The sequence below is a fragment of the Canis lupus genome, chromosome 1, assembly GCF_003254725.2.
Source record: "Canis lupus dingo isolate Sandy chromosome 1, ASM325472v2, whole genome shotgun sequence".
In the NCBI taxonomy this organism is placed as follows: Eukaryota; Metazoa; Chordata; class Mammalia; order Carnivora; family Canidae; genus Canis; species Canis lupus.
The window spans coordinates 91986031-92003751 of NC_064243.1; the positions used below are offsets into that span (position 1 = coordinate 91986031).

The following is a 17721-nucleotide window of genomic DNA, read 5'->3' on the forward strand; positions in this document are numbered from 1 at the left end:
GGCTCAGTTGGTTAAGTGTCTGCCTTTGGCTCAAGTTATGATCCTGGGGTCCTGAGATCAAGCCCTGCATCCGGCTCCCTACTCAGTGTGGAGTCTGCTTCTCTCTCCCTCTGTTCCTCCCCTTCCCCCATGCCCCACCCTGCTCGTACTTGCTTGCTCTCTCACCCTCTCTCTGAAATACATAAAGAAAATAGATTTGGGAGTCTGCACTTAGCCCATATTCTCGACCATTTCATCATATAAAAATAACTTTCTGTGTATGTCATTATTTGTGAATAATGACATATTCACAATGTCATTATTGTGACATAATGACACAATGTCATTGTGAGACACAATGTGAGAAACAGCCTCTACAGGTGTTACCAGGAACCATGAGCTTCCTATTGCTGTCTGGAATTTGCTTACACCTGAGCTCACTGTTTACTAGCACCACACTACCCTCTTCTCATACTCAGAACGGAAACTGTGAAAAATGTCCTCATGATGATAAAGAGAGATGGAGAAGGTGAGTATTTCAGAGCATATTTACCCCCCCCCCCCACTTGGATTTTAGAGGTTCTATGATCATGGAAGTCACTACTCTACTATAAGAGAAACATTCCAAGGGATTTAAATCACTCCATCTGTTGCACGTGCCTCCTAAGTTCTCGGTGAACGACGGTAACACAAACAAATGCATCACAGATATATAAAATCTCTATAGCCCTCAAGCCAGTGTGAAAACATGGCAACCCACTTTTATTTTCATACTTCCTTCTATTAGTTAGAGATCATTCATGAGCTAGAAAGTGAGATAAGAACAGGAAAAGGAGAAAGTCACTGAAAGAGTATGTCTGACTCATGACCTACACTTATCACTCAATCATGACCCACGGGATGCGAGGAGAAGGCTTGGATACCGCAAAACACATATTGATTGGGTAAAGACTGACAATTTCAGGGTGGGAGGAGAACAAAATTTACTAGGAAATGAAGTGTCATGAATGGATAGAGCTAAGGTAAACTGACATAATTATTGTAGTGAGATTTGTCTCTGACAAATGTACTCTTGTAATGGGAATGGAGACTTTTAAACTGGGTAATAGAGGCCAGATGCAATATTCTTAAGTCTCTGTCCTTTAAAGGTTAAGAAGATAAGCATTAGCCCATTGTTGGAGTCCTGTCTCCAGAGCCAGAGCCAAAGTCATGCATGCACAGATTCCTAAAGTTTTCTGCCATGCTTTCAGCTCCTGGATAAGCGCTGAAAATTTTATGTAACAAAAAAGAAGCATCAACAGCAAAAAAGATCTTTCTTAGGTACTGGAAGTAGTGACTCTTTTATTCTGATACCTCAGATCAGCCTATCTTTCATATTGTATAATGAATACATATGAGTTATTGCTTGCACACTATTCCCCCCACCCCAATTTCCAAAATGTATGTCCCAGAAAATTACTCAATATTTGGCATATCAGACTGGAAGCAGCTTCCTATTTCTGGACTGTACATTCCTGAAACAGCTAAATTCCCAAGCAGTTCTGTACACATTTGAAAAATGCTACTGTGTTCCTTTTGTTTGTTCTTTATTGATTGCCACAGACTGTTATGAAAATAATGTGTCATATTATTTCTATAGCAGAAGAGAAGACTTGCCATTGTTCTGCATATGTATCCAGTAATGAATGTAAATACATAGATATGTGCATACTTGCTGACAGAAGCTTCTTCATAGCTGACTCTTTCATAAGGTTCTATGTAAATGTCAGGACTGATCTATTGAATTCAGTAAATTAGTGCTGTTTGCATCCCATCATGCCCCAGCATATACCTTGGCTAAGCATGACCCTGAATATTCCCTGCTTGCTTATTCACTATGATAATTATGTCAATTTACCTTAGCTCTATCCAATTTTCTATTTTCTTTAGCTTCAAGTATCTTATCTGCAAGTCCAGATATATAATATCTCCAAATCATGTGTATTGTATTTTACCCAAGTTTTGAATGTCCTCCCACCAATAAGCTAGTCAACTATAAGATTAAGCAATGGCACGGAAATAGTAAATTAAGGAAATAAAGCATCTTGCAAGTTTTACACCATAAAATTTATTATGAAGGTAGAATATAACAATGTGGATCGTTACAGTGTCTTACATTGGCATAAAGTTTTATTCTTTGCAGGTCACTTTGTACACATTCTCTTAACAAATATCTACTGAGCATCTATTCTGGTACCTAGAATAAAAGGAATAAACAGACATGACATCTACAGTCATCAGGGCTATATGAGGAGTAGGTGGTCAGAAATAAGAAATAAGATAATTAGAATTTTTCTTAAGCCCATGAAAGAAAAATCAAATATGAAAGCAAATGACTGGAAGGGAACATATTAGAGTAGTCAAGTAATGTCACCCCCCAAAGGAGAGATATTTAGCTTAAAACTAAAAGATGAAAAGGAGTCAGCCCTGCAGAAAGGAGAAAGAAAAATATCAGAAAGAGCACAGCATGTGAAAAGCCACAACACAAGAAAGATCCTGATATTTGGGAAGAAATAAGAATTCTAGAATGGCTGGAAATAATGAATGAGAAGGATATTAGAAAAAAATGGGGTTTAAAAAGTAGGCAAAAATTAAACACGCAAACTGTAATTCTTTTTTAGCTGTAGGTCACATTCACAATTTTAAGAGGTCACAACAGCTATTAAAAAAAGAGACTGGGCCCCACCAGCCAATAATCAAGCACACTATACCTAATAAGGATAAGCATTATTTTGAGAAACATTTGTTTCTAACATATAAATACATGGGGGGGGGTGTGCGTGTGCATATGCTCATGTGTGCATGTATAAAATGAGTATAAAATGTACATATAACCTTGTCACGGGATGCCTGGGTGGCTTAGTGGTTAAGCATATGTTTAGCTCAGGTCATGATCCCAGAGTTCTGGGATCGAGTCCCACATCGGGCTCCCTCTGTGGAGCCTGCTTCTCCCTCTGCTTATGTCTCTGCCTCTCTCTGTGTGTCTCTCATGAATAAATAAATAAAACCTTAAAAAAAAATAACCTCGTCACTATGGATGGTAGTTCACAAAATTTGAAAGTCACTGTTATGAACTATGGCAAGAAGTTGGAATTTTGTTTTAAGCTGGGGTAGGAGTAAAGGAGGCTTGTGTAGGGAAATGTTCCATCTAGAGAAATAATCTGTCTGAGGCCAGAGACAGGTAAATAGAAATAATGAGAAAGGGAGGGCCCAGTGCTGCAGACGGGTCATGTGAGATGATTCTAGAACACATTCATGAGATAGGATAGGGGGTGAATTTACTGAAAAGCATTTCACAACTCAGTTGAGAAATAGGCAGAAGAAATGAACAGACATTTTGCCAAAGAAGACCTATACATGGCCAAAGTGCACATGAAAAAATACTCCACAGCACTTACCATCAAGGAAATACAAATCAAAACCACAATGAGATACTACCTCACGCCAATGAGAATGGTGAAAATTAACAGGAAACAACAAATGTTGGTGAGGATGAGGAGAGAGGGGAACCCTCTTGCACCATTGGTGGGAATGTAAGCTGGCACAGTCACTCTGGAAAACAGTATGCAGGTTCCTCAAGAAGTTAAAAATAGAGCTACCTTATGACCCAGCAATTGCACTACTGGGTATTTACCCCAAAGATACAGATGTAATGAAACGACAGGACACCTGCACCCCAATGTTTACAGCAGCAATGTACACAATAGTCAACCTGTGGAAGGAGCCAAGCTATCTTTCAACAGATGAATGGATAAAGATGTTGTATATATATACTATGGAATATTACTCAGCCATCAGAAAAGATGAGTACCTACCATTTACACTGATGTGGATGGAACTGGAGGGTATTATGCTGAGTGAAGTAAATCAGTCCGAGAAAGACAATTATCATATGGTCTCACTCATGTGCAGAATATAAGAAGTAGTGAAAGGGACCATAAGGGAAGGAGGGAAGCTGAGTAGGGAAAAATTAGAGAGGAAGACAAACTATGAAAGACTCCTAACTCTGGGGAACAAACAAAGGATTACAGAGGGGGAGGTGGGAAGGAGGACAGAGTAACGGAGGGATGAGCATTAAGGAAGGCACGTGATGTTGTGAGCACTGGGTGTTATACTATATGTTGGCAAATTGAATTTAAATACAATTTAATAAAAAAGGAAAGAAAAGTGTTTCAGTGTCCTGATAGCAATATTCATTTTATTGGACTAGATCAAACAGGCAAATAAGTGCAGCCAGAATGTCTTTTTACCTATTTCCCAAAAGTATGAGAGCACAAGAGGGAACTCAGAGAAATTGGCAACTAGAGAGAATTATTTTTAAAGGTAAGGGATATATTATCTCACTTAATTGGTATTAGGGGAATCACACAGGTTAGGAATGGTTACCCCACTTACGCAGCCACAATCAGAATCTAGTGGCAGCACTGATGCACAGTTTGAGATGGTTGCAGCACCGTGGTGTCCTCACTGGACTTCTTCTGCAATATCCTTTTGTCTACAGCCTGGCTGCTGCCTAACATCACTCATGCTCATTCTTTTCAGCTGCATTATCCAGACTTCCTTGAAATTCTCTGAGTCACAAATACCTTTCAATAAATCCTGTGTTCTGCTTACATAAGCCAGAGTTGGCTTTTGCTGTTTGAAATCAAGAACCCTACCTTAAATAGTTTTCCATTATTAAGTTTTAATGTGCATCAAAAAAGCCCCGTAAAGAAGTAGCTACATTATTTGGAATCTTCAACAAATTGTGTTCATACAGTATAGAATATTGGGCTGGCGGGCATGCATGACTTATTTGAGTTTTGTAATAGATTTTCTCTTGAATACTTCAAGTCAGACGGAAGCCAGAAGATGCAACGGAGCGGGGACAAGTCCATTTTGTGAAAGACACCAAAGGGAAAATAGTAATTCAGAAAGGAATTTGAGTGACATGACATTTAACCTCTTATTATTACATAAGAATAAAAAACAATAGATTGAATATAAAGAAAGAAATACTATTTAATATCATGAATAAAAAACTTGGCTTGATTTAAATTCAGAAGACAGACTTATTTCTGCTCGTTTCAACTGCTATAACAATAAGGAAAAACTAAAAGCATTTATTGAATTGTTGCCAAAACAACTAGGGAGGAAATGCAAGAATGAATGGTGAAAGTCGATAAGAATTCTCTCAACAACTAGTTGGGATTTCTCATTGACATGTAGTATGTTCACTACTCTGTACGTTGATAATGTATGAAATATTGGAGTTGTAACTTTATATCATCCTATTACTATTATGTAAAGATAACCGGACATTTATACTTTGTATTTAAATTCTTTATCTCTCATAAAGAAATGTGGTTCTCACAATTCAGCATTCATCACAATCACTGGGAGGGCTTGTTGAAACACCAATGGCTGGACTTCAGCCCCCCCCCCTCCCCCCCCCAATTCCTGATCCAGTAGAACCAGGTTGGCTCTTCTGACAAGTTCTCAGGTGATGTCAGTGTTGCTGGTCTGTGGAACTCTGAGAACCATTGTGCTGGGAGAGACTAAAAATCTGCAACCCATATTTCACAGGTATGAAGGAAAAAGTGCTATTTCACAACTATTAGTTCTTTTAGTCTGAGTTTTTAAAAAAGTCTAAAGTCTGCTGTTACAAAGGAGTTTTATACTCTGTTGTAGTTATTCCTGAGAGCATTACCAAAATTTCCATTGCTATAACTTTTTTTTAAAAGCTTTTATTTATTCATGAGAGACACAGAGAAACAGAGGCAGAGACACAGGCAGAGGGAGAAGCAGGCTCCATGCAGGGAGCCCGACGTGGGACTCGATCCCGGGACTCCAGGATCATACCCTGAGCCAAAGGCAGACGTTCAACTGCTGAGCCACCCAAGGATCCCCCTATAATGGTTTTTAAGCACACCAAAAAGGTATACATAATAAGTACATATACAGATCATTTGTCCTGACAACATAAGTCAGGGAAGTGCATATGGACTTAAATCAACTTTGACAGAAATGGATCATACAAGATTCTGATCTAGAGTCCCTGGTCTAAATTATAAGTAAGAAAACATGAGCTGGATCAAATGGTAGTTCTATTTTTAATTTTTTGAGGAAACTTCGTACTGTTTTCCATAATGGCTATACCAATTTATATTCCCACCGACAGCACACAAGGGTTCCTTTTTCTCCACATCCTCATCAACACATGTTATTTTTTTGTCTTTTTGATAATAGCATTTCCCGATGATTAGTGATGCTGAGATTTTTTTCATGTACCTGTGGGGCATTTGTATGTATTTGGAAAAAAAAAAAAGGTATATTCAGGTCCTCAGCCCATTCTTTAATTGAATTAGTTGCTTTTTTTGCTATTGAGTTGTGTTACTCCCTTACATATTTTAGTATATGATATACATATATTTTATACAAACACATACACACATATCTATATATATTTCAGATATACAGTATACAAATATTTTCTCCCATTTGACAGATGGCCTTTTCATTTTGCTGATGGTTTCCTTTGCCCTTTAGTTTGATGAATCCACATGTTTATTTTTGGTTCTGTTGCCTGTGCTTTTGGAGTCACATCTAAAACATCATTGCCAAGACTGATGTCAAGGAGCATACACCCTATGTTTTCTTTTAGGAGTTTCATAGTTTCAGATCTTATACTTAAGTCTGAATCTATTTCAAATTTTTTTGAGTGCTATAACATAGTGGTCCAATTTCTTTTCTTTTTCTTTTTTTTGCACTTGGAAATCCAGTTTTTCTCAGCACTGTGTACCTAAGAGACTTTCCTTTCCCAATTGTATATTCTGAGCCCTTGTCAAAGATTAGTTGGCTGTATATGCTTGAGTCCATGGGCTATTTCTGAATGGGATGCACTTTTCCATGTGTCTGTTTCAGAGCAATCATATAATCCAGCAATCCCACTTCTGGGTTTATAGCTAAAGGAAATGAAATCAGTATCTCAAAGAGGTACCTGCTCTCCCATGTTCACTGCAGCATTATTCGTAATAGCCAAGACAAGGGAATAATCTAAGTGTTTATCAATAGATGAATGGATTGAAGAAAATGTGGTATACATATACACAATGGAATATTATTTAGCCATTGCAAAAACAGAGATAAATTCTGAGAACATAATGCTAAGTGAAATAAGTCAAACAGACAAGTACAATGTAATCGCCTTTTTTATGTGGAATATAAAAAATTAAACTCATAAGAAGGGAGAGGAAAAGGTGGTAGCCAGGGCCAAAGCTGAAAGAAATGGGAGAGAATGACCAAAGGACATAAACTTTCTAATAAAGAATAAGTTCTGGGGATCTAACATACAGCATTGTAATTTATAGCTAATCATACTGTCATATATAATTGAAAATAATAACAAAAATTGAGCAACCATATACATGTACATAAGCCCAAAAATGTTTTGCAGTGGGGAAAAAAAAAAAGAACATCCACCTCACCTCCGAAAGCTGTGTTACTACTATATTAACAGCATCCCAATTCAGTTCCAAACATTTTCCCTTCTGTATTTAAAACAACCAAGTAGCATTTCAGTAAGGATGGAGGATATAAAATTAACACACAGAAATCAGCTGCATTTCCATACATTAGTAACAAAGCAGAAAGAGAAGTTAATGATTCCATTTACAGTTGCACAAAAAAGAATGAAATAGGAATAAACTTAACCAAGGAGGTTAAAGACCTGTACTCTGCAAACTATAAAACACTGATGAAAGAAATTGAGGATGACACAAACAAATGGAAGGACATTCTAAGCTCATGGATTTAAAGAATTAATATTCTTAAAATGTCCATACTACCCTAAGCAATGTATAAATTCAATGCAATCTCTACCAAAATATCAATAGTATTTTTCATAGAACTAGAACAAATAATACTAAAATTTGTCTGGAAACACAAAAGATTCTGAATAGCTAAAGCAATCTTGAGAAAAAACAATAAGCTGGAGGTATCACAATCTCAGATGTCAAATACACTACAAAGCTGTGGTAATCAAAAGAGTATGGTACTGGCACAAAAACAAACCTATAGCTCAATGGAACATAAGAGCCCAGATATAAACCTATGTTTATATGGTCACTTAATCTATGACAAAGGAAGTAAAAATATACAAAGGAGAAAAGACAGTCTCTTCAAAAATGGTGCTGGAAAAACTGGCCAGCTATATGCAAGAGAATGAAGCTGGACCACTTCCTTACACCATATTCCACAAAATAAACTCAAAATGGATTAAAGACCTAAATGTTAAGAACCGAAACCACAAAACTCCTTTGAGCAAACATAGGTAGCAATTTCTTTGCCAGTGGCCTTGGCAACATTTTTCCAGATATGTCTCCTGAGGCAAAGGACACAAAAGCAAGAATAAAATATTGGGACTACATCAAAATAAAAAGCTTTCGCACAACAAAGGAAATGGTCAACAAAACAATAAGGCAACTGACTGAGTAGGAGAAGATATTTGCAAATGATATATCTGATAAGGGCTTAATATCTAAAATATATAAAGAACTTATGTAACTTAACACCAACAAGGATAATCCAATTAAAAATGGACAGAGGACCTGAGTAGACATTTTTCCAAAAATACATACAGATGACCAACACATACATGAAAAGAAACTCAACATCACTCATCATCAGGAAAATGCAAATCAAAATCACAATGAGATATCACCTTATAACAGACAGAATGGCTAGGATGAAAAAGAAAAGAAGTTAAGTGTGGTGAGGATGTGTCCACTACACTTCAATTAAAAAAATGTTTAAAAGAAAAATTTCACAATACAAATTAAAAAATAAAATAGAAAACAAATAAGATGAACCAACCAAGTAACCTGCTCTTGTCCACATGTCATTCAATGCTTTTATTTAATCCCTTAACAAATACAGGTTGAACACCTACTCTCTATGACTGTTCTAGGTGTTAAGAGAATGGGAAGCAAAAACAAGGTACTTGCCCACATGAAACTTACATTCTGGTGGGGAAAGACAAATATTAGGTAAGCTAAAAAGAGTCATGGCAAGGACTGCTAGTATCAAGTGAAAGAATAGTGGTCTCTGCTAGAGAACAGTAGGGAAAAATACACAAAATTTCGGCCACAGAGAAATTATTAGGCCAATAATAAGGATGAGGAAGAGCCAATGCACTGGGAAGAAAACAGAAGGATTTAGTCAGAAGAACCAAAAGGAGATCGTGATTCAAGCAAGGAGAGGGCAGCTGGCAGGTTGGTTGTTTGAGATTAAGAAAATTTAATCTAGAAGAGTGTCTACTAGACTTAACAGCTGGAGGTCACTACTATGCCCTTGACAAGAGCAATTTCATTGTGATGTAGAGAAGAAAGCCAGCTTGGAAGAGGCAGAGGAATCTGTGGTCAATCCTGAGAGGTTTTACTATGAAGAGGAATAGAGAGACCAGGCCCTTGTCTGAGACAGATACTTTCAAAAATGGACAAAAGCAGTTAACACACTTATCTGTGTTGTTGATGTCAAACAGAGTGCTAAGGCCAGGCAAACTGGTAGCATGCCCCATATCCTAAACCAGGCACACTGCATAACTGAAGGTGGTCTGGGGCTTCAGAGCACTCAATGGTAAGCAGTTCTTTTTTTTTTTTTTTTTAAGATTTTACTTACTTATTCATGAGAGACACAGAGAGAGACAAAGACATAGGCAGAGGGAGAAGCAGGCTCTCCATGGGAAACCTGATATGGGACTTAATCCCAGGGATCACGACCTGAGACACCCAGGTGCCGGGAGGCAGTTCTATTAGTTTGATTTCCACGGAGGGCCAGACTAAGATTTGTTGGTGCTGTCTTTTCTAGAACCTTCTAGTCATTACAGAGCTCAGACGTTATGAACCGACCTCAGACTTTAAATAGTTGAGGGATTCTACTCCTATCCTAAAAGACACCAGCCTCTTTGTGAGGATACATGGAATCATGTATTATGATTCCAAATACATATCCTTTATAAATATATGCCCATAATAAAGATTTCTCACTCCAGCTTCTGGACACTGTTCAAGTGGAGATTTTTTTTTTATCATGTTTTACTTTTATAGTTAGTTTTATAGGAGTACCACACCAAAAGTGAACATACTTTATCAGACAATACTAATTATCCCTACTTCCCATTCCCTCATTACCCACTCCCTTCTCTGTACCTGACCTGGCTATTAAGTAATGCTTGTAACTATTAATTCCATTCCATGGATTAGGAAATCTAGATTCAAAAATGCTGTTTGTCTGAGGTTACACTGTAGTCAGTAGGATACATGATGCCTGAACATGGGTATCTGTAGTTCATTTAAGAAAATTCGTAACACAACAATCTAAAAAAGGTATATGGATTTCTTTCATTTCTTCCTTTTTTAATAAAAGGAGAGACAAGGAGGGGAGGTGAAAAATTAAGTGTCTGAACTCTTCCACGTGTTATGGTGTAGAACCATTCTGGACAAGCTACTGGATATAAAATATCACAGAGCAAATAACTCTTCATGTGCATCATTCATTCTACTAACGAAAAACAATAAAAAACTATACAGACAGGACAGTCCTGTAATAGTCTTTCTCTTGGAAGCCATTTAACTAAAACATTCAATGTTGAAAAATTATTACAAATGGACTCTTCCATACATTTTATAAATAGCCAAAGAACACTATATATTAATGAAACATTTGAATTATAAAAGTATAAGATGATTTTTTAAAAAATGAAGACATTCATATGAATAACAACACTCTCAGTGTTAAAGAATAAAGAAATTAAGTTCAATTATCTACCTATAATAAGATACACAACCATGCAATAGTATAAAATATAAAATTTACTAAAAATGTTTTCTTGTAACTGGCCTTCCCTCCAATACCCCAAATAATTCAGGACCAAAAGACCTTTACTTGCAGATCATTAGAAAGGACCATGAATTTAAAGTTAGAAAATATTAACTCCAGGGCCACCTGGGTGGCTCATTCAGTTAAGCGTCATGACCCCAGGGTCCTGGGATCAAGCCCTGCATCAGGCTCCCTTCTCAGTGGGGAGACTACTTCTCTGCCCCCATTCCCAAATAAATAAATAAAATCTTTAAAAGAAAATATGCACTCTACACATTAGCTAGCTGAGCAAATCATCACACCTCTCTGGGCCTCCATTTACTCACCTATAAGGTGTTAAGGGTTAGAGACCATGATCCCCACAACCTTCCCAACTCTGATGTTTTGAGAAGCCACATTTGAAAGTCTTCCATTTTCGGAGAAAGGGGAATCTTTTTTTCTTTTCTTTATTTTTTTTTTAAGATTTATTTATTCATTTGAGAGAGAGAGAGCATGGGTGTGCATGAGGGGGGTGAGGGGCAGAGGGGGAGAGGACACTCCCGCTGAACTCAGAGTCCCATGTGGGGCTTGATTCCAGGACCCAAGATCAGGACCTGGGCCGAAATCAAGAGTCAGATGCTAAACTGACTGAGCCACCCAGGCACCCCATGGGAAATTTTGTTATTAAAGAAATGGACCTGTCTCTAATTGCAGAGATACCTCAGTGTACTCTTCTACAGAGAAGGGCAGTTCTCTCTCTAAGAGCTTCCTAAGTAATCAGCTCTATACTTCCTGAAACCCAATTGGCAAACCAGATCCTACACCAAGTTGAATGTACTTATCAGTAGAAGTGTAAGTGAAGAAAACACCCTCTCAGTCTCAATTACAGAAATTCCATACCCCATTTCTTTAAAGCAGGAAGCGCTTAAATGTTAAGAAGAAAGCATAATCTTACCTGCAAATCCTGAAACTTACTATTTCACTAATAGACAAGAAAGGAATTTGAAGAGTATCCCTTTTAACATTTCTTATTATCCATTTTAAAAGTATATAAAAAGGGGGTGCCTGGGTGACTCAGTTGGTTTAAGCATCTGACTCTTGATTTCCGCTCAGGTCGTGATATCAGGGGTCGTGAGATTGAGCCCCATCTTAGGGGCTCCCACAGAGTGTGGAGCCTGTTTAAGATTCTCTCTCTTTCCCTCTGCCCCTCCCACCACTCATGTGCTCTCTTTCTAAAATAAAATAATAATAAAATAAACAGCGTATTCCTTGCTAATAAATTCCTTTCTATAAAAATAAAAAGTAAATGAAAATAATAATTAAATGGCTTTGGAAAATGCACTAACTGGTAGGATTTTTCAAAAAATGACTTTTTAAAATATAAGTCCTCAGGACACCTGGGTGGCACAGTCTGTTAAATGTCTGACACTAGGTTTCAACTCAGGTCATGATTTCAGGGTCCTGGGATCAAGTCCTGCATCCAGTTCCATGCTCAGCACAGAGTCTGCTTGGGATTCTCTCTCTCTCCCTAATCCTCTGCCCCTCCCACTTGGGCTGTCTCTCTCTCTCTCTCAAACAAATAAATAAAATCTTAAAAAAATAAAATAAAATATTGTCCTCTATGCATGTTTATGGATTTTGAATAAATCTGTTCACTGTCCAAGTATTAATTATGTACCACACCTCCCAAAGCACACCATGTGACATGACTTCATATTATTCAAGGTAAAAGAATTCTGAGGTTCAGCTTTTAATACACTGCATTTCTTCTCTACAGGACTTCACAGAGCCTTCAGAAAACAAACAGAAATTTAAGAGTCCTCAAAAGAAGGGCCTTTCCTTTGCACAGTATTTTTCTACTTTTGTAACTACCGAATACTTTTATGAGACTAACATTCTGTGAAACACAGTTTATAAAATTCTGGATTGGAGTTGATGAGAAATCTATAATTTAAACAGGAAGATTATGAGAAGGCCTCCAACCAGGCTAGCCTTACTGCAACAGACACACATACAACAAGCACACTGGCATTTCAAAATATTGATTGCTTCTAAACAGTAGACAAGCTTCAAAGAGTGGCTGATATATGAAAATCCTTTCAAGTTAAAATCATTTTTCAAAAAAAAAAAAAAAAGATTTCATAACTTGGCCATGACATAGTATGATGTCTTTATTTCCATTTTGACTAACATGATGGAGGACTGATGGGGAGTGGGGAAAGAATGAGTCAAAAAAGGAGTAGGGAAAGAAAAAAAATCATTCTATTTAAAAAATTGACTTCTTAGCTACAGCAAGAAATATCAATTGCATTGGACTGTGTCTACATGGTATATGTAGTGTTTCTCAGCTGGTTTAATTACAGCATTCTAAATTATTAGTGATCATGAATTCTAAGGATCTGTAGGAAAAGACGAGGCTATGATCCAGACTTGGGGAATATATTCATAGTAAACTACCGGAAGGAAAAACAAATTATGTTACCTTCTTCCTTAAAAGAAAGCCATTCTCTAACACCCAGCACTGCAATGCAGTCTCAACTGTTGAGCTAAAATAGAGGCTCTAATTCACTCACTAACTTGCGCTGGTTAGCCTGTTATGTGGCCGAAGTTGCCTAGACTCACAAGAACCAAGATAACACTCTGGTATCGTCAAATTATAATGATTACACATTTTCACAAGCGATGACACATCTCTGCGACAGCTATCACCACCTCTTGAGGGAGACCCTGTGCATTCTGGCTACATGGCATGGGCACACTGGCAACAGGACCATCAGTGAACTGGCACTTACTAGGCATGTGCAGGTTGTAGGGCCAGGAGCTGGGTGCTCAGAGGTTGATGATAAAGCCTGGCATGCCTGTCCTCTGAGCATATCATTAGCAAAAAAGCCTTTATTATCACAGAGGAGGAGGAAATTGGAGATCCAGGTCAGGGATCAAACACTAGCTAGCTATGAATTCAGTGTGGTAGAGGAGAAGGATATGGACGACTCTTCCCTGACACACACGAAGTGCAGCAAATAAAAAGAAGGAATATAAAAATTCTAAAGTGAACTTTAAAGACAAACACTGTACACAGTCAAATAGCAACATCCAAAAATTACAGAAAGATTGAAATCGTTTGAGCTGAGGGGGGAAAAAGTCTGTTATATTTGAGAATAAAAATTCATAGACCTCTAGCTACTAAAATTTTGAGGATAATTCACGACAAGACAGTGTTTCTTTAGGAAATATGAAAATGCTGCTACAGAATCCTTGGTCAAAAATTGTTCTGAAATTGAAATTTTAATGAAGGGTTTTTAAAGATGCATCTTCTCTCTGTTCACCAAGGGTACACATGTGTGACACAACTGGCTGGAGATGAGGATAGAATCTGTGCCCACACAGACCAGATCAAAGCTAATTGGACTTTGGGGCAAATGAACTCACGACCCAGAACTCATTAGTCATGATCTAACACACTGAGACTGTGAGCCATAGCAAATACATGTTGATGTGAGATATTTACTTGGAATCATTTCTGTACTTAAATGGGCTTTATAATTTTAAAGCGTCAACTTGAGCAATGTTAGTTTGTGGGGGTTTTTTTGCAATATTAGTTTTTCTAAGGTTTTGCAAATGAATGAATTCACTGATCTCACATTTACCTATTATGTGGAAGACCCTAATGGTAGTGGTGGATTAGTTTAAAAAGGCACAGGGCAATATGTGGAATTCAGAGTCCTAAATAGGAGTGGAAAATACAAAAAGAGTAACTATATTACTTAATTTTATAGCTATAACTGAAGTTTACTGACTGTTTACTACTTACAAGATGCTACACAAAGCACTTCTGTAAAGCTAACTACCTCCATTTCATAGATGAACAAAAGGGAAGCAGGCTGTACATCTTTCACAAAGTCACACACTAGTAATCTCTCTGCCCTAACTTTGGACCAATGATGAAGATATGAGGATAGACAGTGTCTCAATACCCATTCCAATTGCCCTTCCTACCCTGCTGCTTTCTACCATATACACATGGAAGCTACAGACCAGCATTCCCAGGTTCCCTTGCAGCTAACCACTGCTTTGCGACATGGTTACAGCCAAGAGATAGAAGCAAAAGAGAGCTGGGAGTTTCTGGGAAAGCCTCTGTGTGCATGTACATGTCCGTGTGTGTGTGTATGTGTGTGTGTGTGTGTGTATACACACACACGTATCTGCATATATAGACGTATCCTCTTCTTCCTGTCTGGAATGTAGATGTGATAAGGGCAACCAAAGCAGACATCTTACAAACCTATCAGAAAATCTTGGCCCTGATCTCCTCAAGCTGCTAAACCAATGTCAGCAACAGACTAAAAGGAAGCACACTTCTGGAAGTTTCTAGAGGCTCATTTTCTATCATCATCTGGTAGCTCAGCTCCAAGTTGGCTCAGCAGATCTGATTAATTCTGATGGAAGAACAGGCTATGAAACTGAGCTTCAGAGACACCCACTCTTCCCTTTCGAAGAAAGCCACTTTTCCCTACTACATAGCCAGTTAATGTTCACTGTCCCTGCTCCCAAGAAATATGCAGCACTCTGTGAAGCCAGACATCTTTCTATTGGAGCAATTTTTATGGTGTAAGCAGTCCAGTTAGGTTCCCTTTGCTATATGTCAGCTTGTAGGATTTTCTCCAATAAGGCTTACTTTATATTTGCACCATGTAGTGCTAGTGATTTGCACAATATGCTACCTTCTTATGACCTGACAAAAATAAAGGCTCTAATTTGTTCAAACTTCTATTTGTCAGATTTTCCAGGATTCTCTGCTGATAGAATATTGTAATAAATGTAAGATAAAATGCTACAGGAATAGACAGGAAGAGTGGTAACTCAGACCTCCACTGCAGGGGAGTGGTTTGTTCAGGCTTTGTCTAGGATGCCTTTAACTAGAAGAACAAACCAAGTAGGAAATGGCACATGCTTGAGCAAAGGCAGAGTATATAATGCCTTTACTCTGGGGTTCTCATGACAGATAAAGCACAGGCAAGGATGAAATGACAATAAAACTGAATGATCTCTAGCAGCGTCTAGAAACCCATTATATTTTCCCTGATAGTGTGCAAGTCCAAGTGGCAGGTGTATCTGTTTTTTGTTGTAAATGCCAACAGTAGTGTGGGTTTATGGTAGAGACTCTAAAAGCCAAAAAAAAAAAAAAAAGTTAAAAAAAAAAAAAAAGACTCTAAAAGCCAACTCCAGGAGGCCCTGGTCCTATACAACAAACAGGTAAAAAATATTCAGAGTGTGTTTAAAATATGTAAAGAGTTATGGATTCATGAGAGCAACAGAAATTCATTGACTGTTCATTATGTGCCAATCACCTAAACAGATGTAAATAAAACAACAAGATGACATTTCCCACTCAGAGAGATTTCTTTCTAGTATGATAAACACAATAAGCATTCATAGCACCATGCTGCAAGTGACAGTCAGGGTACATACAGTGCTGTCCTTACCCTACAGGGGAAAGATAAATTATATGCAGTAGAGCCATGGTCAATGTCACAATAGGGGAGATGATGGATCAGTTTATAAAGATCACACAAGGCTTAGTGTAGGGAACTGGGAGGCAGAGGAAAACACACATCCAAAAAATAGGCATGAACAGGAAGTATTTGGGGAAATACGCACGAAGTTTGTTGTTTCCAGAACGTGGAAGGTGAAACCAGAGAGGTAGGAATGGAGTGAATGCCAAGGTGAAGAGTTGAACTGTATTTTACAGGTAATGGAGGTTTTAAGGCACATGAGATTCAGTGACCAAAAGCCATGTGAAAAGAGAGAAGAGTCAGGATCCAGGAAGAACTTCCAGTTTTGTGTCAGTGATTGTCTTCTAGACATTGTGTTAGTTGTTGTAAAGATACTTTCTCAAATCCTCACAACAACCTACTGAGAGTGAGACTATCAACCGCCCACTTTCCAGGAAAGAATCATAAAAAGCTCATAATAGTTAAGTATCATAATCATGATAATAAAACTCATACAGAGTTAAACTGGGATTCCAAGGTTTTGAGTTGTAATAACAATACATAACAATAACTGAACTTTCACTACGTGTCATGCACTCTTCTGGTGTTAGATTTATGGCAGTGGCAGGAGGGGAAAAAAGAGAAACAAAAACTCCTGCCCTCATAGAGGTTTACGTTGACATCATGGGAGTCTATGAAACAACCCAGGGCAAGAGAAGGTGCAGTAAGAATAAAGCAGGCAGAAGTTATCGACCTGGGACCACACCAAGGTTGAAGGGAGGTGGGCACAAGAGAAGCAGAGAATCCATGGGGATCTCTCGGTGGCTCAGTGGTTTAGTGCCTACCTTCGGCCCAGGGTGTGATCCTGGAGACCCAGAATCAAGTCCCACGTCAGGCTCCCTGCATGGAGCCTGCTTCTCCTTCTACCTGAGTCTGTGCCTCTCTCTCCCTCTCTTTCTCTTTCTCTGTGTGTGTGTGTGTGTGTGTGTGTGTCATGAATAAATAAATAAAATCTTTAAAAAAAAAAAAAAAGAAGTAGAGAATCCAAATTCAATTTCAGGTAAAGCCAGAGATCCAACAGATGGCAAACAAAACCTCAGTTGGTTAAATGGAAACCGTCCTGGTGATTTATAATAATTCTTAGTCTCTCATATAACATTCTGAATCTTATTTAATCCAAAGTGGCTGAAAAACCCAATTGGTATAAAATTACAAATATATATATTCTTGGTGAGGAGTCGTGGGGGAAGGGAGGATGGAAAGGCAAGTTTAGACAGGAAACTAAGAGTTGAGGATCAACTACCCTTAAGGAGCCTAAGTACTTCGTTTAATAAATGCCAAAAGAAACTATTGCACTCATTTGTAATTAGTTTAC

The 17721-nt window shown here is 38.0% G+C and overlaps 1 protein-coding gene across 40 annotated transcripts in view; it reads right to left on the bottom strand.

The window, feature by feature from the left end:
• The window catches only part of RFX3 (regulatory factor X3), a 288998-nt gene that overhangs the window by 102847 nt on the left and 168430 nt on the right, over positions 1-17721 (bottom strand). The gene's annotated exons all lie outside the window — the stretch shown is intronic.